Consider the following 23,454-nt stretch of genomic DNA (forward strand, 5'->3'; position numbering starts at 1 on the left):
CTCTGTTCCCAGAGCCTGTTAGATTTCACGGGTCCAGAGCACACCTGTGGGCCTTGCTCCCAAAGCTGCGGCCTGGCAGAGGGGAGGCCTGGTGCTGGACCAAGCCTGGGAGAGCCGGGCCATTGGTTCCGATCAGGGGAGAGAGCCAAGTCATGTCCATTCAAGATGCCTGAAGATAGATCTGAGCCCCTCAAGTGGTGATGCAGGATTAAAATGACCATTTAACATGCAGACTGTGTCACAAGTTGGGGTCAACTACATGATTGTTGACAGGATGTGTCTAGTTCTTTTAAATGAGCCAACCAGTCCCATTACCCCTCCTGTCCTGCCTCTCTTGGAGTGGCTCCCAGGTTACCTTCTACTGATCCCTCCCTTCTGGAGCAGCCACGTGCCAAGCCACTGGGCACCTCCCCCAGCGCAGCAGAAGATGCTATACTCACCATGCACCATGGCAAAAGCCCTCAGCATCACCTCTCTCTCTCCGTCACTCACTGCTCACATCAGAACCAGCATTGCAGCCAGCAAGTCCACCTCCACGTTTCCCATGTCTGTCCACTTGTCTCAGTCCTGTGTTGCCACCCTGGTCAGGGGTGACCTCCATCACCTCCTCTGGGATGACTCTGACAGCCTCCTAGTGGGTCTCCCTGACTCCTACTTGCTCTACAATCCAATCCTTAGGGTGTTTCCAGGGAGACCCTTTGAAACATAAACTCCGGTTTAAAGCTCTGCAGTGGTGCCACTCAACACTGGGAACAACACCCAGCCTCCCCAGCATGGCCTATCCAGCACTCTTGCCTGATTGCACTTTTGTTCCCCTCATCCTGCCTGCCATCTTCCGGCCTGGTCAGGTCTCAGACTCACTAAACGTGTCCCTGCTCAGGCTTCCAAACCCATCTGCTGCCATTAACTGTGACTCAGCCTCCACGTTCTGCCCAGGTGTCTCCTGTTCACAGGCTCTGCTCAGATATCACCTCCACTGAGAAGCCCTTCTTGACCACTCCACTCACCTTGTCATTCTCCATAACACCCTGACTTGTGGCCCTGAATGCACTTAATTGACCTGGAGTGATGTCATTTAGATATTTACTCAAATTATCTATGCCCCCCACCCCCCGCTGATATGCACAGTCAGGCAGAGCAGAGCTGATATCTCTCCTATTCACAGGGTACCCTGGCATACCGCCAGGCACAGACGGCTTGCTCAAGGTGTAGTTTCTGAATTAATAGCTGCCCACCCTCCTTGTCTGCTTTTTGCTTAGTTAGCCTGTCTCGAGGCTTATCAGTTTTATTGAGCTCTTCCGAGAGCCAGCTTTTGGCATCATTGTTTTTCTCTATTGATTTCCTGTTTTCAATTGTATTGATTTCTGCTCTAACTCTTTTTATTCCTTTTTTTCCTGCTTATTTTGGATTTAATCTGCTCTCCCTCTTCTAGTTTGCTAAGGTGGAAACTTAGACTGTTGATTTTAGACCTTTTTCTTTTCTAATATACATACTTAAGGCTACACATTTCCTTCTTAGCCCTGTGGTCACTGCAACCAGAAATTTCTGGTAAATTGTGTCTCCCCTTTTATTTAGTTCAAAATATTTTAAAATTTCCCTGAGGTTTTTCTTTTTATCCGCTTTTGGCCCATGTTTTTTTTTTTTTTTTTTTTTTTTAGAGCTGTGTTGTTTTTTCTCCATACATTTTGGAATTTTTTTCATTATCTTTCTGTTTCTGATTTCTAGTTTGATTTCACCGTGGTCTGAGAGCAGGCATGCTATGATTCTATTCGTTTAGATTTGTTAAGGTGTGTTTCATGGCCCAGAGCTTGAGAAGAATGTGTTTTCTGCTCCTGTTGGATGAAGCTGTCTATAGATGTCAATTACATCCACTTGATTGATGGTGCTGTTGAGGTCAACTATATTCTCACTGCCTTTCTGCTGGCTAAATGTGTCTGTTTGTAATAGAGGGGCGCTGAGGTCTCCAATTATCACCATGGATTCATCTGTTTCTCCTTGTAGTTCTATCTGATTTTGCTTCAGGTAGTTCGATGCTCTGTTGTTAGGCACATACCTGTTAAGGATGGTCACGTCTCCTGTAAGAATTGATCCCTTTATCATCAAAGCCCTTCTTCATCCCTGATAACTCTTTGCTCTGAAGTCCGCTCACTCTCACATTAATGCAGCTATTCGTGCTTTCTTTACATGTGTCTTTATATTTAAAGTAGGTTTCTTGTAGACAATACAGAGTTGGGTTGCGTGTTTTGATCCACTCTGTCAATCTCTGTCTTTTGAATGGGTGCATTTTCCCACCAGTTCAAAGTGACTCGTGAGAGAGTTGGATTCATGTCTACCATGTTCATCCCCGTTGGTTATTTGTTGCCCTGGTTGTTTGTTCCTATTTTTGTCTTCCACTCTTTCTCTGCCTTCTGTAGTACACTGCTTCACAGATGACGTGAGTACCTTGTCATAACAAAACAATCCTAATTCCTTTCTTCTGTTGCTTATACCTCACTTGTCACTCTCTTCACCTCATACATGTATGCATACTGCCCAGGTCATAGCAGACTCAGTATCACCCCAAGCTTAGATTTCCATTGGTGTTTTAAAGAAGTTCACCGCTGTTGCTGGTATGCTGGGAAAATGCCTAGTCATGGAAATGATATGGCTCTAGGGTTTTGATAACTTCCTGTGAGGCTACAGGGTCTCATTCATGTTCTGGTGAAGAAGCCATGATGCAGTTTATAGAGACGCAACAAGGGGTTCCCGACTGTGAGTTCTGACATTGTCCTACCCATCTGTCTTATTTTTTCTGTCTTCAGAGGCTGTGGCTTATTTTTACTTGTATAAATACATTCCCAATGAAGAGAAAATTAAACATGCATGTGTTTTCAAATTAAGCATGCATAACAGAGTCCTAAAAAATGTTTTAATGGAACAAATCAGTCAATCTGTCAAGAATTTGTAACTTGGCAGGGGGCAGTACAGGTAACTTCTAGAATTGTACTTGTGTTTTTAAACTGAGAAAAGGTTAAGGGCTGGGGTGTAGATTGAGACTGTTTTATCTATATCTCCATCTATATCCATATCTGTAGCTATTTGTTTCCCTGGTGGCTCAGGTGGTAAAGAATTCACCTGCAATGCAGGAGACCCAGGTTCAATCTCTGGGTCAGGAAGATCCCCTGAAGAAGGGAATGGCAACCCACTCCAGTATTCTTGCCTGGAGAATTCCAGAGACATAGAAGCCTGGTGGACTACAGTCCATGGGGTTACAAAATCAGACATGACTGAGTGACTAATACACATATCTATGTTTCTGTCTATATCTGTCTATATAAAAGAGAGACTTTCGAAGTTTCATGTGGCTTCTAACTGCTGACCGTATCTAGGACGCTGATGAAAATCACACAATTGTGAAAGACCTTGGTCTATTTGAGGGTTTTAGAAAATCAGCCCCTTTTTTTCAAATTCTCCTGAGTTAACTTTCTCCTGAATCCAATCCTGGGCAGGGGTTCTCAGTTCTGTGCACAACTTAGCATCAGCCGGGGGAATTTTACAAATAGAGTGGTGCTTGGACTCCACTCTAGGAGATTCCACCTGCCTTGTTCTTGGGTAAGGCTGGACATCTGCATTTTCCATCTTCTGAGCAGTGGTGACTGAGAAGGAGCCCACATGCACTGCCAGCACTGGATACCCCAGGAGGAAAGGAGGCGGGTGCCTGTGTACCGACACCTACGGAAGCCCCTTGATAAAAGAACAACTTCATTAATATAGTTTTTCCCTGTAATACTGCTTTAGAAGACTCGATTGTGATTCTTGCTCTCCACCACTGGTTTTTGGATGGATGCAGAGGAAACCAAGCCCTAATCTTCAATGTGCACTGAACAGTTCACTGGGAGACACAGAGCTTTGCCTCCAGCATCACCCCAAGCAGGTGCTTCCTGGGCCTTATGATTCTAGGAAATCGCACAGGGACCCTCTACAATGTGGAATCCGAGCCAGCAGCCTGGGGTTGTGCATCTCACAAGCTAGCAGGTGATGTTGACGCCATTGGCCTGCAGATCCCACAAGGAGTAGCTGGTAGACCACTTCCTTCTCAAACTGGGCTTAAAGATTCCTGGGCTAAGGAAGCATTTCAGGTAGACCAGCCAAAAATCCACAGCACTCTAGCCCAGTTAGTGTCCCTGTCCCCTCTCTTAATATCACCATGCTGGAGAGCTGCTCCCAGTTGGAGCAGAAGTCAGGTGCCAGGAAAAGTCATCAATGAGATGCAGCTTCACTTCTTTCCTTCTCCCTTTCATTCTTAGGGACGTGGATATAGGTATGCTGCTGCTGCTAAGTTGTGTCAGTCGTGTCCAACCCTGTGTGACCCCATAGACGGCAGCCCACCAGGCTCCCCCATCCCTGGGATTCTCCAGGCAAGAACACTGGAGTGGGTTGCCATTTCCATGCCAATGCATGAAGGTGAAAAGTGAAAGTGAAGTCATTCAGTCATGTCCAACTCTTAGTGACCCCATGGACTACAGCCTATGAGGCTCCTCCATCTATGGGATTTTCCAGGCAAGAGTACTTGTGTGGGTTGCCATTGCCTTCTCTGGATATAGACATAGATATATAGATATAGACATAAACAACCTTTCTTTTCCCCCTTCCACTCCCTGGACATTCCTGGGAAATAGCATGTGTGTGGATCAAGTCACTGATTTGAGCAAAGGGTAAGTGAGGAGCCAAGGCCAGGCCACAGCAGCATCATGCAGGTGGTCCTTGCCCTTGTGGGGGCCAGTGAGAGGGAGCCCCAAATGACAAGACTCCAATAGACCCCCAAAGACTTTCACAGTTGACTGTTCCAAAGACCAAGAATAGCAAGAGATGAATCCAGTGATTTTCCTTCAAATGATTTTTGGTTGCATAAACTTTTATTTTCACCAAACCAAGTAACTGTGATTGCTTTTCATAAATAATTGCTGTTTTAATAAGATATGCACACTAATATTTTCTTTTGTCATAAAATGTGTTTCTTTCACACACTTTAAAAAAAATCTATGTGAAAAATGAGTGTGACTTTTGGAGGTCTTAAAACAAAATATTTCTCACTGAGATAAATAGGACCAGCTTCTTCATTTGATGTTTTCTCTCTTAAGTGTAGCAAATGAAGTTGGAGATGGGTACATGTGCCTACATAATGCTTGTCCAATAATGAAGATGCTTGAAGACATGGTGTGGGTTACAGTTGATTCTTATTATCCATGCGTCCTCTATTTGTGAACCTGCCTACTCATTACGTTTAATTTGCAATCCCCCAAATCAATACTTAACAGCATTTCGATGGTCAACTGCAGACGTGTGCAGAGCAGTGAGAAATGTGGGTCACCAGAGGACATGTTCACAGCTGATGTGCAGCTAAAAGAGACCCTCAGATAGTGACCAGGGGATGGGTGGGGACCAGAAAGGGCAGTGCAGACAAGTGTGAGAATGTCCAGCTCTGGACCATCTGGCCAGGGTTCAGATTCAGACTCTGGCACCATTGGGGGGCAGCCTTGGGCAAGTTACTTAACACTACTGAAAGGTGCTCTTTACAAAGTAAAGAAAATAGAGTGTACTAAGATGGGTTGTTTTTAAGATTTAAGATGATTATATAATAAGAGGGCGATAGAGGATAAGATGGTTGGATGACATCACCTATTCAATGGACACGAACCAGGGCAAACTCTGGAAGATGGTGAGGGACGGGGAAGCCTGCTGTGCTGCAGTCCATGGGGTCCCGAAGAGTCAGACACAACTTGGTGACTGAACAATAACAAATGTAATATATAGATAGAATATTCTATCTATACATGATCTCCTAGTAGCCATCACTCAGTATTCACTACTCCCAGGTTTGCAGGGAATTTATAAGAAACCTACTGCTATTAATTATGAAAGCCAACTACATATTCTTTTGTTTTTCTTGAAGCAGCATTTTTTCAAAGTGTAACCTCCTGTAGCTCTATAAGATGTCTCAGAAACAAACAATCCACATGAAGTCAGTTCAATTCAGTTCAGTTCAGTAACTCAGTCGTGTCCGACTCTTTGCAACCCCATGACTGCAGCACAGCAGGCCTCCCTGTCTGTCACCAACTCCCAGGGTTTACTCAAACTCATGTGCATTGAGTCAGTGAGGCCATCCAACCATCTTATCCTCTGTTGTACCTTTCTCCTCCCACATTCAATCTCTCCCAGCAACAGGGTCTTTTCAGATGAGTCAGTTCTTCACATCAGGTGGCCAAAGTATTGGAGTTTCAGCTTCAGCACCAGTCCTTTCAATGAACATTCAGGGTTGATTTCCTTTAGGATGAACTGGTTGGATCTCCTTGCAGTCCAAGGGACTCTCAAGTGTCTTCTCCAACACCACAGTTCAAAAGCATCACTTCTTCGGGGCTCAGCTTCCTTTATGATCCAACTCTCACATGCATACATGACTACTGGAAAAACCATAGCTTTGACTAGCCAGACCTTTGTTGGCAAAGTAATGTCTCTGCTTTTTAACATGCTGTCTAGGGTGGTCATAACTTTCCTTCCAGGGAGCAAGTGTCTTTTAATTTCATGGCTGCAGTCACCTTCTGCAGTGATTTTGGAGCCCAAAACAATAAAGTCTGTCACTGTTTCCACTGTTTCCCCATCTATCTGCCATGAAGTGGTGGGACCAGATGCCATGATCTTAGTTTTCTGAATGTTGAGTTTTAAGCCAACTTTTTCACTCTCCTTTTTCACTTTCATCAAGAGGCTCTTTAGTTCTTCTTCACTTTCTGCCATAAGGGTGGTGTGATCTGAATATCTGAGGTTATTGATATTTCTCCTGCCAATCTTGATTCCATCTTGTGTTTCATCCAGCCCAGCATTTCTCATGATCTACTCTGCATATAAGTTAAATAAGCAGAGTGACAATATGCAGCCTTGATGTACTCCTTTCCCAATTTGGAACCAGTCTGTTGTTCCATGTCCAGTTCTAACTGTTGCTTCCTGACCTGCATACAGATTTCTCAGGAGGCAGGTCGGGTGGTCTGGTATTCCCATCCCTTAATTTTCCACAGTTTGTTGTGATCCACACAGTCAAAGACTTTGGCATAGGCAATAATGCACGAAGAGATGTTTTTTTTTCTGGAATGCTCTTGCTTATTCAATGATCCAGTGGATGTTGGCAATTTGATCTCTGTTTCCTCTGTTTTTTTCTAAATCCAGCTTGAACATCTCGAAGTTCACGGTTCATGTACTGCTGAAACTTGGCTTGGAGAATTTTAAGAATTACTTTGCTAGCGTGTGAGATGAGTGCAATTGTGCAGTAGTTTAAACATACTTTGGCATTGCCATTCTTTGAGATTGGAATGAAAACTGACTTTTTCCAGTCCTGTGGTCATTGTTGAGTTTTCCAAATTTGCTGGCATATTGAGTGCGGCACTTTCACAGCATCCTCTTTAAGTATTTGAAATAGCTCAACTGGAATTCCGTCACCTCCACTAGCTTTGTTCATAGTGATGCTTACTAAGGCCCACTTGACTTCGCTTTCCAGGATGTCTGACTCTAGGTGAGTGATCACACCATTGTGGTTATCTGGGTCATGAAGATATATATATATATATATATATATATATATATATATATATATATATATATATATATATATAATAGTTCTTCTGTGTATTCTTGCCACCTCTTAATATCTTCTGCTTCTGTTAGGTCTATACCATTTCTGTCCTTTATTGTGCCCTACTTTGCATGAAATGTTCCCTTGGTATCTGAAGATACCAGGGTATCTAATTTTACCTAATTTATCTAATTTTACCTAATTTATCTAATACCAGGTAATCTAATAATAGACTTTTCCCATTCTATTGTTTTCCTCTATTTCTTTGCATTGATCACTGAGGAAGGCTTTCTTATCTCTCCTTGCTATTCTTTGGAACTCTGCATTCAAATGGATATATCTTTCCTTTTCTCCTTTGCTTTTCACTTCCCTTATTTTCACAGCTATTTGTAAGGGCTCCTCAGACAGCCATTTTGCCTTTTTGCATTTCTTTTTCTTGGGGATGATCTTGATCCCTGCCTCCTGTACAATGTCAGGAACCTTCGTCCATAGTTCATCAGGCACTCTGTCTATCAGATCTAGTCCCTTAAATCTATTTCTCACCTCCAATGTATAATTGTAGGGGATTTGATTTAGGTCATACCTGAAAGGTCTAGTGGTTTTCCCTACTTTCTTCAACTTAAGTCTGAATTTGGCAATAAGGAGTTCATGATCTGAGCCATAGTCAGCTCCCGGTCTTGTTTTTGCTGACTGTATAGAGCTTCTCCATCTTTGGCTACAAAGAATAGAATCAATCTGATTTTGGTATTGACCATCCAGTGATGTCCATGTGTAGAGCCTTCTCTTGTGTTGTTGGAAGAGGGTGTTTGCTATGACCAGTGCGTTCTCTTGGCAAAACTCTTTTTGCCTTTGCCCTGCTTCATTCTGTTCTCCAAGGCCAAATTTGCCTGTTACTCCAGGTATTTCTTAACTTCCTACTTTTTCATTCCAGTCCCCTGTAATGAAAAGGACCTCTTTTTTGGATGTTAGTTCTAGAAGGTCTTGTAGATCTTCATAGAAGCATTCAATTACAGCTTCTTCAGCATTACTGGTCAGAGCATAGGCTTGGATTACTGTGATATTGAATGGTTTGCCTTATAAATGAACAGAGATCATTCTGTCATTTTTGAGATTGCACCCAAGTGCTGTATTTTGGACTCTTTTGTTGACTATGATGGCTATTCCATTTTTTCTAAGGGATTCTTTCCCATAGTAGTAGATATAATGTTCATCTGAGTTAAATTTACCCATTCCAGTCCATTTTTAGTTCGTTGATTCCTAAAATGTCAATGTTCACTCTTGCCATCTCCTGTTTGACCATTTCCAATTTACCCTGATTCATGGACCTAACATTCCAGGTTCCTATGTAATATTGCTCTTTATAGCATCAGACTTTACTTCCATCACCAGTTGCATCCACGATTGGTTGTTGTTGTTATTTCGGCACCATCTCTTTATTCTTTCTGGAGAAGGCAATGGCACCCCACTCCAGTACTCTTGCCTGGAAAATCCCATGGACGGCGGAGCCTGGTGGGCTGCAATCCATGGGGTTGCTAAGAGTCAGACACGACTGAGCGATTTCCCCTTTCCCCTTTCCCCTTTCCCCTTTCCCTTTATTCTTTCTGGAGTTATTTCTCCACTGATCTCCAGTAGCATATTGGGCGCCTACCGACCTGGGAGTTCTTCTTTCAGTGTCCTATCTTTTTGCCTTCTCATACTGTTCATGGGGTTCTGAAGGTAAGAATACTGAAGCGGTTTGCCATTCCCTTTTCCAGTGCACCATGTTTTGTCAGAACTCTCCACCATGACCCGTCTGTCTTGGGTGGCCCTACACTGCTCATAGTTTCCCTGAGTTAGACAAGGCTGTGGTCCGTGTGATCAGATTGGTTAGTTTTCTGTGGTTTTGATTTTCAGTCTGTCTGCCCTCTGATGGAGAAGGATAAGGGGTTTATAGAAGTTTCCTGATGGGAGAGACTGACCAAGGGGGAAACTGGGTCTTGTTCTGATGGGTGGGGCCATGCTCAGTAAATTTTTAATCCAATTTTCTGTTGATGGGTGGGATTGTGTTCCCTCCCTGTTATTTACCTTGGGCCAAACTATGGTGGAGGTAATGAAGATAATGGCAAACTCCTTCAAAAGTCCTATGCATGCACTGCTACACTCAGTGCCCCCAACCCTGCAGCAGACCACCATCGACCCAAGCCTCTACCGGAGACTCCTAGACACGCATGCACTCTGAGTCAGTCTCTTATGGGGTCACCGTTCCTGTCTCCTGGGTCCTGGTGCACACAAAGTTCTGTTTGTGCCCTCCAAGAGTCTGTTTCCCCAGTCCTGTGTAAGTTCTGGGGGTTCCATGGTGGGGTTAATGGCGACCTCCTCCAAGAGGGCTTATGCCATACCCAGGTCTGCTACACCCAAAGCCCCTGCCCCTGCAGCAGTCCACTGCTGACCTGTACCTCTGCAGGAGACACTCAAACACACTTCTGTCTCAGAACTGCCACAAGAAATACTGTTGGCAAATTTTGAGCAACGTATCTCCTTGAGGATTCACAACTCACATTAGCATATTAAAGGCTCTGAAAAGTCCTGCATTGGTGTGTGTGGGGGGGTGATATTCATCTAATTTTGTTTGATTTGGTATTTTTCAAAGATATCTGCATACTTAATAGATGTTTTAATAGGAAACTGTATTAATATGCCAAAGAATCTGTAGTGGTCTAGGGAACACATTGGGAGAATGATCAACACTTTCCCCGTGAAGCAATGTGTGCTTCAGGAAATAATGAATCTGTCATCCTTAAAATAGTTTCAGTAGAGGTGGAACAACTTTTTGACAGAAACATCATAGAGAGTATTTGAGCATCAGGCCTGGAGGTTACCCTAGAGAAACTTACAGGACACTATTTAGTATGGTGATGAAGAGGATAAGGTATAAGTCAGCTAGTCCTGGGCTTCAATCTCAGCTCTATCTCTTACTGACTGACAAAGTGTATGATTCAACCTCCTCAAGGTTCTGTTCTCTGATCTGCAGATTGAGTATAATAACAAAGCCCCTTCATCAGGCTACAGTGAAGCCCATAGGAGGGAGTACATGGAAGGCATGACTATTTTTATTAGAAGGTATCTTTGCTCTTCAGGAATTTGCAATTCTGGGCAATTCTCTCCCTCATCACTGAGGTTCAAGTAGTGAAAGTCTGAGTTGTCAACAGGGAAGATTTCTTCACAATAGTGAATAAAATCTCTCTGAAATGATAGAAAAATCTGTGATCCCAGGACTTTGAAAAGTCCAAGTTCTTTCTGGCAGTTGTTGTTACAATATTGATGTGGGTGAAGGAGGATGGCTGCTCTGTGCAGCTAGAAGTGTCCAGGCTGTTCTGTGTATTTCAGTGATTAACATCGAGGTGCTGCAAAACAATAAACAGTTAAAGCTGGAAAAGAAATGATATGGAGGGATCTACATTGTAGGGCATCTGGGAGCCAGCGGCTCCACCCCAGCGGAAATGGATTTAGACAACCCTCCGGAGCAGCAGAAACAAATGGCACAGTCCTTATGAAAGAATATTGTAAGGGCATGTAATTCAAGCATGAACACAGCCTTTGGTGAAAGTGGATAAAGGGATTAACATACAGATCAACCCCAAGGGGAGGCAACAGCCACGGTGCAAAATTAGATTGGCTGGAGACAGGAGCTGAGGATGTATTTTACTACTGTCATCCAGGAAACAAATTAGTCTTCCAGCTTCAGTGTTTGGAAACCACTCCCACCTTGCTCAGTCACTGAGAATAAAAGAAGAGTACAATATATTAATATGACATCAGTAAAATGAAAAGAACTGAAGCTGGTCCACACTGGTGATGTTCTGTGGACAAAGCTCCATGTGTGTGTGCTAAGTTTCTTCAGTTGTATTCGACTTTTTGCAACCCATGGGCTGTATGTAGCCCACCAGGCTTCTCTGTCTATAGGATTCTCCAGGTAAGAATACTGGAGTGGGTTGCCATTTCCTGCTCCAAAATAAACTATGAGAGTGAAAGTGTTAGTCACTCAGTCGTGTCTGACCCCATGGACTATAACCTGACAGGCTCCTCTGTCCCGGAGATTCTCCAGGCAAGAACACTGGAGTGGGTTGCCATGCCCTCCTCCAGGGGATTTTCCCAACCCAGGGATCGAACCCACATCTCTTATATCTCTTGCATTGCAGACAGATTCTTTTACCACTGAGTCTCCGGGTAGCCATACTATAGTGTACCTTAGTGTATAATTTTTTTTTAATGACTATATTTGGGTTAGTAAAGCTTCTCAGATCTGTCAGTTTTGTGTTTTCTTAGCTTTGAAAAGTTCCCAGCCAATGTAATGTTGCTTCGTTCCAGTTTCCTCTCTCCACTCTTCTGGGATCCTGATTGCATGCATGGTCCTCCTTTCAGCACCCCAGAATGTCTTCCACCTTATTCTATTCCTCTCATGATTTGTCAGTCAATGACCACGACTGACATTGACATCTCCCACTTCTCTAATTCTTTTGGCATCCAATCTATGTTCCATTCATTGACTCGTTCTAAAATTTTAAGCATTTTTCTGAAATTCCAATTGACTCTTTTTTTTAATAATTTGCAGATTCTTTGTAGAAATTCTCAGTGGCTTCTAACTCCTTGAACATGATAGTCATAGTTTTTTTTTTTTTTTAATTTAGTGACTCTCATTTCTGGATCTGCTGTGAATTTGTTTCTATTATCTGTTTCTACTGCTTTAATACATGTTGCCTTGCCATCTCAAGATGCCTGGTAATTTTATACTGTGTGCCAGTCATTGTACATTTACAATTGTTTGTACATGTGTCTTTTTTTTTTCTTTTTTCTGTTTTGCATATAGGGTTATTGTTACCATCTTTTTAAATTCCATATATATGCATTAGTATACTGTATTGGTCTTTATGTTTCTGGCTCACTTCATTCTGTATAATGGGCTCCAGTTTCATCCATCTCATTAGAACTGATTCAAATGAATTCTTTTTTTTTTTTTTTCTGATTTTTTTTTTTTATTAGTTGGAGGCTAATTACTTCACAACATTTCAGTGGGTTTTGTCACACATTGATATGAATCAGCCATAGAGTTACATGCATTCCCCATCCCGACCCCCCCTCCCACCTCCCTCTCCACCCGATTCCTCTGGGTCTTCCCAGTACACCAGGCCCGAGCACTTGTCTCATGCATCCCACCTGGGCTGGTGATCTGTTTCACCATAGATAATATACATGCTGTTCTTTCGAAACATCCCACCCTCACCTTCTTCCACAGAGTTCAAAAGTCTGTTCTGTACTTCTGTGTCTCTTTTTCTGTTTTGCATATAGGGTTATCGTTACCATCTTTCTAAATTCCATATATATGTGTTAGTATGCTGTAATGTTCTTTATCTTTCTGGCTTACTTCACTCTGTATAATGGGCTCCAGTTTCATCTATCTCATTAGAACTGATTCAAATGAATTCTTTTTAACGGCTGAGTAATATTCCATGGTGTATATGTACCACAGCTTCCTTATCCATTCATCTGCTGATGGGCATCTAGGTTGCTTCCATGTCCTGGCTATTATAAACAGTGCTGCAATGAACATTGGGGTGCACGTGTCTCTTGCAGATCTGGTTTCCTCAGTGTGTATGCCCAGAAGTGGGATTGCTGGGTCATATGGCAGTTCTATTTCCAATTTTTTAAGAAATCTCCACACTGTTTTCCATAGTGGCTGTACTAGTTTGCATTCCCACCAACAGTGTAAGAGGGTTTCCTTTTCTCCACACGCTCTCCAGCATTTATTGCTTGTAGACTTTTGGATAGCAGCCATTCTGACTGGCGTGTAATGGTACCTCATTGTGGTTTTGATTTGCATTTCTCTGATAATGAGTGATGTTGAGCATCTTTTCATGTGTTTGTTAGCCATCTGTATGTCTTCTTTGGAGAAATGTCTGTTTAGATCTTTGGCCCATTTTTTGATTGGGTCATTTATTTTTCTGGAATTGAGCTGCAGGAGTTGCTTGTATATTTTTGAGATTAATCCTTTGTCTGTTTCTTCATTTGCTATTATTTTCTCCCAATCTGAGGGCTGTCTTTTCACCTTGCTTATAGTTTCCTTTGTAGTGCAAAAGCTTTTAAGTTTCATTAGGTCCCATTTGTTTAGTTTTGTTTTTATTTCCATTATTCTGGGAGGTGGGTCATGGAGGATCTTGCTGTGATTTATGTCAGAGAGTGTTTTGCCTATGTTCTCCTCTAGGAGTTTTATAGTTTCTGGTCTTACATTTAGATCTTTAATCCATTTTGAGTTTATTTTTGTGTATGGTGTTAGAAAGTGTTCTAGTTTCATTCTTTTACAAGTGGTTGACCAGTTTTCCCAGCACCGCTTGTTAAAGAGGTTGTCTTTTTTCCATTGAATATTCTTGCCTCCTTTGTCGAAGATAAGGTGTCCACAGGTATATGGATTTATCTCTGAGCTTTCTATTCTGTTCCATTGATCTATATTTCTGTCTTTGTGCCAGTACCATACTGTCTTGATGACTGTGGCTTTGTAGTAGAGTCTGAAGTCAGGCAGGTTGATTCCTCCAGTTCCATTCTTCTTTCTCAAGATTGCTTTGGCTATTCAAGGTTTTCTGTATTTCCATACAAATTGTGAAATTATTTGTTCTAGTTCTGTGAAGAATACCATTGGTAGCTTGATAGGGATTGCATTGAATCTATAGATTTCTTTGGGTCATATAGTCATTTTGACAATATTGATTCTTCCAATCCATGAACACGGTATGTTTCTCCATCTGTTTGTGTCCTCTTTGATTTCTTTCATCAGTGTTTTATAGTTTTCTGTGTATAGGTCTTTTGTTTCTTTAGGTAGATATACCCCTAAGTATTTTATTCTTTTTGTTGCAATGGTGAATGGTATTGTTTCCTTAATTTCTCTTTCTGTTTTCTCATTGTTAGTGTATAGGAATGCAAGGGATTTCTTTTTTTTAAAGGGATTTCTGTGTGTTAATTTTATATCCTGCAACTTTACTATATTCACTGATGAGCTCTAGTAATTTTCTGGTGGAGTCTTTAGGGTTTTCTATGTAGAGGATCATGTCATCTGCAAACAGTGAGAGTTTTACTTCTTCTTTTCCTATCTGGATTCCTTTTATTTCTTTTTCTGCTCTGATTGCTGTGGCCAACGCTTCCAAAACTATGTTGAATAGTAGTGGTGAGAGTGGGCACTCTTGTCTTGTTCCTGATTTTAGGGGAAATGCTTTCAATTTTTCTCCATTGAGGATAATGTTTGCTGTGGGTTTGTCATATATAGCTTTTATTATGTTGAGGTATGTTCCTTCTATGCCTGCTTTCTGGAGAGTTTTTATCATAAATGAGTGTTGAATTTTGTCAAAGGCTTTTTCTGTGTCTATTGAGATAATCATATGGTTTTTATCTTTCAATTTATTAATGTGGTGTATTATATTGATTGATTTGTGGATATTAAAGAATCCTTGCATTCCTGGGATAAAGCCCACTTGGTCATGATGTATGATCTTTTTAATATGTTTTTGGATTCTGTTTGCTAGAATTTTGTTAAGGATTTTTGCGTCTATGTTCATCAGTGATATTGGCATGTAGTTTTATTTTTTTGTGGCATCTTTGTCTGGTTTTGGAATTAGGGTGATGGTGGCCTCATAGATTGAGTTTGTATGTTTACCTTCCTCTGCAATTTTCTGGAAGATTTTGAGTAAGATAGGTGTTAGCTCTTCTCTAAATTTTTGGTAGAATTCAGCTGTGAAGCCATCTGGCCCTGGGCTTTTGTTTGCTGGAAGATTTTTGATTACAGTTTTGATTTCCTTGCTTGTGATGGGTCTGTTAAGATCTTCTATTTCTTCCTGGTTCAGTTTTGAAAAATTATACTTTTCTAAGAATTTGTCCATTTCTTCCAAGTTGTCCATTTTATTGGCATAGAGCTGCTGGTAGTAGTCTCTTATGATCCTTTGTATTTCAGTGTTGTCTGTTGTGCTCTCTCCATTTTCATTTCTAATTTTGTTGATTTGGTTTTTCTCTCTTTGTTTCTTAATGAGTCTTGCTAACGGTTAGCAGTCCTATTAACACCATTTACAACAGCTAGGACATGGAAGAAACCTAAATGTCCATCAAAAGAGGAATGGATAAAGAAGATGTGGTACATATATAAGTGGAATATTACTTAGCCATAAAAAGGAACAAAATTGGGTCATTTGTAGAGATGTGGATGGACCCAGAGACTCATATGGAGTGAAGTCAGAAAGAGAAAATCAAATATATATTAATTCATATATGTGGAATCTAGAAAAATAATACAAATGATCTTATTTGCAAAACAGAAATAGAGACACAGATGTGGGGAACAAATGTATGGACACTCAGTGGGGAAACGAGGGGTGGGATGAATTGGGAGATTGGGATCAATCAATCAGTATCACTACTGATACTAGGTATAAAATGGATAACTAATGAGAACCTACTGTATGACTCAAGGAAATCTACTCAGTGCTCTGTGGTGATGTAAATGGGAAGAAAAATCAAAAAAAATCAGGCTATATGTACATGTATAGCTGATTCATTTTGCTGTATAGGAAAAACTAACGCAACATTGTAAAGCAGCTATACTTCAATAAAAATTAATTTAAAATTTTTAAAAAATGTTTGTAAATTATTCAGGTCCTATTTGATTCATTTTATGTTTGGGATCACCTCAATCCAAGTTCAATGACCGAGACTATTAGATGTGCAATGGTTATAGTGACCAGTTGATGTCTAGCTTATTTCAGTTGAACTTAGACAAAAAGCAGCTCTTAATTTCAGCTGACTTTCCTTCATCTTATCCCACTAATTCCTCTCTATCTTGTTAGCTTTCTGCTGTCCTCTTAGAGAAGTTTTAATATGCTGTATGCTTTTTCTAGCTGCCCTAATTTGAGGGTTAGCCTTCATTTGATCTGCCATTTAAAAAATGTTCCTTTACTCATTAAATACAGATATGTGGAGTTCTACTTTGTGCTAGGAACTCTGTTCAGTTCAGTTCAGTTCAGTCGCTCAGTCGTGTCTAACTCTTTGCAACCCCATGAATCGCAGCACGCCAGACTTCCTTGTCCATCACCAACTCCCGGAGTCTACTCAAACGCATGCCCTACGAGTCGGTGATGCCATCCAGCCATCTCATCCTCTGTCACCCCCTTCTTCTCTTGCCCCCAATCCCTCCCAGCATCAGGGTCTTTTCCAATGAGTCAACTCTTCACAAGAGGTGGCCAAAGTACTGGAGTTTCAGCTTCAGCCCCAGTCCTTCCAAAGATGCTGGTTATTCAGTGGTGAACCAGAGCAAGGTCTTGCCAGGTGAAATTAGTCATCTAGTGCCCAAGGTTAATTAATGACTTTTGTGCCTGTAGTACCTTAGAAGGGTAGATTTGCAATGAGTCCAGAAATAACATCGTGCTCCATGATCTGTTGGCACAAGGAAGGATGCTAGGGTAACTTGCAGCCAGTGCACGGAGGATCGTCCTGTCCATCTTACAAGGATTTGGCCTAGAAAGTGAAATAGGTCTTCTTGTGCCGTGCTCTGGCAACACTGCACACCGACCACAACAACTATGCTATGTCCAATCCCAACTGATCCTGCTTATGGTCTAACTGCGGGGAGAGGAGCAAAGGGAGATGGTGAAAGAACTTTCTGATGAACTATTTAAAACGTAAACACTGTTGATAGCCCTAAGAGCCCCATGGCACTCTGAAGCAACATTTCTCCCTCATCACGTCATTTCCACATGTTTACACTAGCACTTCAAAGGCCCATTAGATCTAAACCCTTTGATGTATGACCAGCTACTTCAGCAGTGACTTTCTGTGAGCTCAAATCTATATCCAATGGGAAAAAGGACAAATTGGCTCTTTTATCAAACACTTTCAGTATCAACTCACAATGAACAGGGACATTTCCCTGCACTTAAAAGCTACATGATGAGTTTATGAGCAGGACAAAGTGAATAAATATTCAACTCAGGAGCTTGATTAGAAAACAAATCAGTACTACATAAGCCGGAGCTGTCTCTACAATTCTCTTCAAGCTGAGTTTTTCCAACGTGCTCTCTCCCTGGGGACCGCTTGCATATGGTGTGATAAGAAGTCATTGAGCATCCACTGCTCCTTGGCGTGCGGGGCAGGTCTGGAGATGGCCCACGGCCCTGGAATGCTATAGACATGCTGCTGAACAAACTCTCAAAAAGACTTCTTTTGCCATGTCTGAGAGATGATCATTAATGGACCTATTCTTATGATGTGAAACTGAACAACCAGATCTCCAACCCATTTTATTTTCTTTTGGGCCAAACTGATGCTCATGGTAGTTGCTGTCCCCATGCCTCCTGTCCAGGCTCAGTACTCACTGAGCAGGGGGTGAGGATGGGCCAGGAGTTGTGCACTCAGTGAGATTCATTTACAATGAGTGCTGGCATCTCCTCACCTGGCCCTTCTTTGAGAAGAGGTACCATCTGCTGAGACAGGCTTTATCCACTGAAGAAAATTTGGAAGGGAAAAAATACATTTTAAAAATTATCAATAAAATAACCTGCAAGTCTAGAAGATACATGGGACACTTTGCTTTTTAAGACATCCTGTTGTGAGAAACCCCCCTCATATAAGTCAACCTGGTTGTCATAAGGCAGGGCCACAGACTGAGTGGCGCTTCTTTCCTTCCCTTCTGGATGCTGGAAGTCCAAGGTCAAGGGGTCAGCAGGGTTGGTTTCCTCAGAGGACCACGAGGGTAGATTCCTCCCCAGGCTTCTCTCCTCAGCTTGCAGATGGCTATCTTCTCTCTGCACCTCCACATGGTCTTCCATCTGGGTCTTTCTGGGTCCTAATCTCTTCTTCTCATAAGGACACCAGTCATATGGAATACCAAACCATTCGTATCACCCCATTTTACTTTAGTGACCTCTTTGAAGACCCCATCCCCAAATACAGCCCCATTCTGAAGTCCTGGGGGCTAAGGGCTTCATCATATGACGCTTAAGAGGATAAAATTCACCTCACAAACTTTTCTAAAAGGGCACAAAAGTTTAAAATAGATGGATATATTGACTATATGAAAATAATTTTTTTTAATTCTGCATGATAAAAGTTATGAAAAGTAAAAAGAAAAGTGGGAAACTGTGGGACATACTTGCTATTTATGTCACTAAGGGCCATTTCTTAAAAAATGAAAGAGAGAGAGAAACGGCAGATAGAACAATACATAATTTTGTTCAGTTGACAAAAGAATTCCAGTGCAAAAATGGACACACAATACAGGGAGTTCACAGAAAATGAAACACACAAGTGGCTCTTAAATGTATAAAATGATGCTCAACATGAAATACAAGCTTCAAATAACCTTGAAATGACATTTTTAAGTGGCTACATTGGCAAAAATGTGATAACCCAAACTTGACCAGAATTTGTGGATTAGATTCTTTCATATATTACCAGTGGGAGCACAAATTGATATGACCTCTATGTTGGACACTTGGCAAATCTATCAAAATTACAATTATACAAAACCTTTGACTTGGATTCCTCACGCCTAGAAACGTGGGCTACAACAGAGCTCCAACTATGTGAAATGACTTATGCACAAGGTCATCCACGGTATCCTCCTGCACTGTGGTAAAATACTGAACATGATCTAAACATAAATCAATAGGTCTGCTTCCATGGGACCTTTCACAGCTCTTAGGGGAATAAGGAAGCCCTATATATTCTGATATAAAACAATCTCAAATGCATATTCGGTGGGAAAAGCCAAAGATGACTCAGTGTTTGTGAACTCTATCATCTGTGAGCAGATGTATTCCTAGTGTCTACATTTGCATGTTTCTGAGAGCACATGGTGAGAACTGTTGATCCTGGTTGCCTTGAGGGAAAAGGACATGGCACCTGGGAGACAGGATGGATAGGACATCATATACTCTTTCCTCCCTTGCATTTTAAACCTCACAGAAGCTTCAATAAAGACGTTGGAAGCAAATAGGACAAAATGTTAATGTCTATTCTGAGGTGGGTGCAAGAGTGATCTGCTCTATTATCTTCTGTACTTTTCATGCTTATTTGAAATGTTTCATAATTAAAATTTAAAAATAAAATTTCACATCTTTTTGCCTACTAAGTTTTTAAAAAAGATTCCCACACACTTACACCTAAATTTGCTCATATTTTTAACTGTTACATGTATTTTATTAAGCACTGTCAGAGTTGCTAGAGTAAGAAACATAATCCAATGGACTATAGGCAAGTAGGGAATTTACTGGCTCCTTTTTCTGGAAAGTCCTGAGCATCGCCTTCAGTTATGGTTGTATCTAGTGGCGCAAATGGTTGGATCTAGTAGCTGAAATGGTGTCCCTCTCTTGTCTTCCTACTTCTCTGGCTCTTCCTGCACTTTTCTCTGGCAGGGCACCCTCTTGTTGAGGTGTGGATGGTCATAGCAGCTCCAGGCTAACAGCCTTCACTTTTACTAAATTTTTATAAAAACTCTTCCCCAGTAGTTCGAAAAAAAGGTGGGGGGGGGGGGCTTCCCTAGGTCATGTTAGGTCATGTGACCAGCCCATTCAATTACTGAGAGTCTAGCATAGCCAGGTGTGAGTGGACATCATCCTCGGGTTTGGACTTGTGTCTCCCTCTTCCCAAAGCTAAGGATGGTGAGTGTGTGATGGTCGGTTTGGCAAAGGAACACAGACATCTCTTTTCCCTCCAAAGGGAAAAAGGATGCAGTAGGCATGCTACATCTGTTGGATCATCGAGAAAGCAAGAGAGTTCCAGAAAAACATTTATTTCTGCTTTATTGACTATGCCAAAGCCTTTGACTATGTGGATCACAAGAAACTGTGGAAAATTCTTAAAGAGATGGGAATACCAGACCACCTGACCTGCCTCCTGAGAAACCTGTATGCAGGTCAGGAAGCAACAGTTAGAACTGGACATGGAACAACAGACTGGTTCCAAATAGGAAAAGGAGTACATGAAGCCTGTATATTGTCACCCTGCTTATTTAACTTATATGCAGAGTACATCATGAGAAACTCTAGGCTTGATGAAGCACAAGCTGGAATCAAGATTGCCAGGAGAAATATCAATAACCTCAGATATGCAGATGACACCACCCTTATGGCAGAAAGTGAAGATGAACTAAAGAGCTTCTTGATGAAAGTAAAAGAAGAGAGTGAAGAAGTTGGCTTAAAACTCAACATTCAGAAAACTAAGATCATGGCATCTGGTCCCATCACTTCATGGCAAATAGATGGGGAAACAGTGACAGATTTTATTGTTTTGGCTCCAAAATCACAGCAGGTGGTGACTGCAGCCATGAAATTAAAAGACACTTACTCCTTGGAAGAAAAGTTATGACCACCCTAGACAGCATATTAAAAAGCAGAGACATTACTTTGCCAACAAAGGTCTGTCTAGTCAAAGCTATTGTTTTTCCAGTGGTCATATATGGACGTGACAGTTGGACTATAAAGAAAGCTGAGTGCCGAAGAATTGATGCTTTTGAACTGTGGTGTTGGAGAAGACTCTTGAGAGTCCCTTGGACTGCAAGGAGATCCAACCAGTCCATCCTAAAGGAAATTAGTCTGGAATATTCAGGACTAAGGACTGATGCTGAAGCTGAAACTCCAATACTTTGGCCACCTGATGCAAAGAACTGACTCATTTGAAAAGACCCTGATGCTGGGAAAGATTGAAGGTGGGAGGAGAAGGGGACAGGAGAGGATGAGATGGTTGGATGGCATCATCGACTCAATGGACATGAGTTTGAGTAAACTCCAGGAGTTGGTGATGCACAGGGAGGCATGGCGTGCTGCAGTCCATGGGGTCACAAAGAGTTGGACATGACTGAGCAACTGAACTGAACTGACTGAACTGGGCATGCTATGGTGTCAAATGTCCATTAAGAAATCTGTAATTTCAATATCTTAAAATACTAGCCATAAAACTACCAGTTGACACAGCAATCCCTCTACTGATCAAATATCCTGAGAAAACTACGATTCTAAAAGACACATGTACACCAATATTCTTTGCAGCACCATTTAGCCAGGACAAGGAAACAACTTAGACGTCCATGGACAGATGAATGGATAAAGAAGTTGTAGTACATATATACGATGGAATATTCCTCATCCATTTAAAGGAACATATTTGAATCAGTTATAATGAGGTGGATGAACCTAGAGTCTATCATACTGACTGAAGTAAGTCAGAAAGAGAAAAACAAATATCATATATATGAAACCTTGAAAGATTGCACTGAAGAACCTATTTGCAGGGAAGCAATAGAGACACAGGCACAGAGAACAGACTTGTGGACACAGTGGGGGAAGAAGAGGGTGGGACAAATTCAGAGATTAGCACTGAAACACATACATTACCATATGTAAGATAGACAGCCAGTAGGAATTTTCTGTATGACCTGGGGAGCTCGACCCAGTGCTTTGTGACAACCTAGATGGGTGGGATGGGGTGGAAGGTGGGAAGGAGGTTCAAGAGGGAGGGGCCTTTTGTGTACCTGTGTCTGATTCATGTTGATGTGTGGCAGAAACCAACACAGCATTGTAAAGTAAGTATCCTCCAATTAAAAATAAATTAATTAAAAAAAGAAATCTTGAATCCCAGCCACTTCCCTGGACAGGAGAGGGCATAAAGATGAAAACCATTGGCAGGTATCTGCAGGGTGAACATGTTGTTTTATGTCTATAACTTTATGAGAAGTTGGTGTTACAGGCCAGCTTTTCACTTTTCAGGAACCAGTCAGCATTTACACACTGGAATCTGTTTAATTTGTCACCTTTGTTCTAAAGCTCCCCGCCCCAGCTCTTCACTGCATTATTCAGTAATGATTTTTATGATATGATGTCGGATAGCTTACAGAAGGTCCCAAATTGTGGAATATTTGATTGCATTCTTGTTGGGACACTTAATCCTTTATCCCTGGATTCCCTGTAATTTAACAGCTAGGTGTAAAGTATTGATTAACTTTAGACTGAATGTTTTTTCAACAAGAATGCTTCACGGTGAGGTTGTTTACTTCTTACTGATTTTCATTAGGAAGTGTAGACTAGAGGCCTGTCCTACTGACAGTCATGGTAACTTTCGCCGCTTGGTTGAGCATGTGACGTCAAGGTTTATCCATGTGAATGTGTATTCCTTGTTCACAAGTAACAGGGGAAGTTTGAGCATGTACTTTGGAACTGAACAAAATCCTTTCCCTGAAAAGCTTCTTTCTAATTATCATAGGCATCCTGACACTCCTGGGTCAATGACGTGCTGGTGGGGGCTGCTACAAATACGCAGTTCCCTAATTCCACCATTGCCTCCTCATCTAGCTCCTGCCACTTCTCTGTAAAGAGGAGTTTTTTCTTACTAACTGAGGATAAACTAGTTCTGAGTAAATGCTTAGTTCTTTCCCATTAGGTTCCAATTTTCAGGGTAAGGAGTGGTTGCAGTTGTCACTTTGAATAGCAGCATTCTTTTTTCTTTTTTCATGTCATGACTTGGGGTCCCCACAACCTAATGCTGAGACAGGTTTTGGGGTGCAGGATCCTCTTTGGAGATCAATACCTGTGAAGGGAAGGGACGGGTAGGGGTGGGCAGAGGAAGATGTTAAACCACTCATGGCAAAGGTTGATGAAGCCTTGTCTAGTGTGGAGGGGCTCTGGGGCCAGCCCTGCCATTCAGAATCAGGAGCTGCCCAACTGCCCCAACTGGGCTGATATGGTTAGACCTTTACAGCCCCACCCCACTCAGCCCTCCTGTAACCCTTAGAGCATAACCTTGAGCCAGGTGGCTCCCTGAACTTAAAGTAGTCCTGGGAGAGCTGACAGCTT

This window comes from Dama dama, chromosome 23 (assembly GCF_033118175.1).
Source record: "Dama dama isolate Ldn47 chromosome 23, ASM3311817v1, whole genome shotgun sequence".
NCBI lineage: Eukaryota > Metazoa > Chordata > Mammalia > Artiodactyla > Cervidae > Dama > Dama dama.